Source organism: Dromiciops gliroides, chromosome 3 (assembly GCF_019393635.1).
Source record: "Dromiciops gliroides isolate mDroGli1 chromosome 3, mDroGli1.pri, whole genome shotgun sequence".
NCBI lineage: Eukaryota > Metazoa > Chordata > Mammalia > Microbiotheria > Microbiotheriidae > Dromiciops > Dromiciops gliroides.
In genome coordinates, this window is record NC_057863.1 from 18,273,618 (window position 1) to 18,274,857 (window position 1,240).

A 1,240-nucleotide genomic window follows, 5' to 3' on the forward strand; every position below is an offset into this window, starting at 1 on the left:
GCTCATTCAAAAAGCTCCTGTTGGAAATTACAAGACAGTCCTAGGCCCTGTAACACAGCCAGTGCCTCGTTAGTGGGAACAAGGTGTAATCCACAGTGACTTGCTAACAACCAGGACAGTTGTATAATCCAATGGTTGCAGAAAAATATTAGAGGAATAACACATTCAAGAATCAGGCTTTATCCAAAACATGTGACATTCTCCTGTAATAGAAACAGGAGACAAGAAAAGAAATTGATGGTGCAGCCCCATTTTTTCAAACTTCATACAACTTGCTCAACTTTTCTGCCTCTGAGTCCACATGGAAGCATGAGAATAGAATTGTAGGAACACTTTGGTGGTCATATGGTCAGACCACATGTGGACAATAAGAACAACTTCTAACCTTTATAAAGCACTTTAAAGTTTAAAAGCTCTTTGCATATTTTATCACATTTGGTGCTCTTTGACCATAAGGGTCACACAGCCCATAAGTATATGAGGCAGAACTTTCTGACTCCAACTACACCACTCTATCCACATTTGTGTGCTCATATTGCCTTACATTGAGATATGCTGTAGTGTGTAGTGTGAGGAGCAACTAGTAAAAGTAGGGCATAGAGGGCTGGTCCTGGAGTCAGGAAAACTCATCTTCCTGAGTTAAAAATCTCATACCTACTAGTTGTATGACCCTGGACAAGTCACTTCATCTTGTTTACCTCAGTTTCCTCATCTACAAAATGAGCTGGAGAAGGAAATGGCAAACCTCTCCAGTATCTCTGCCAAGAAAACCCCAAATGGGGTCACAAAGAGTCAAACAAGATTGAAAAATGACTGAACAAAAAGGTACAGTGTAATGAGTACTGGTCCTAGAATCCATTGATGCTCTCTGTCTTTGACATATATAATCCTGGACAAGCCCTTTAATCTCTTTCACCTTCAGCTAATTCATCAATTGTATGGAATAATACCATTTTTATGAACTACATGATAGCTTATTGTGAGAAAAAGGCTTTGTATTCCTTAAAGTATTCTATATTTTGAAATGGATCCATGAGCTTTGGGATGTGGGAACCTGCTATTGAGTAGATCACAATTCATCCATACCTTCTAATCCTGCGCCATTCTTGTCCTAGCCATCCATAAATTCTCTGTTGAGGAGCTATCCGATGTGCTGAAGGAGAGAAGGGAAGGACTCGATCAATATGAGTTATTAATGTTGAGGCGCTTTCACCATCTTTCCTCAACATATTTTTTATCT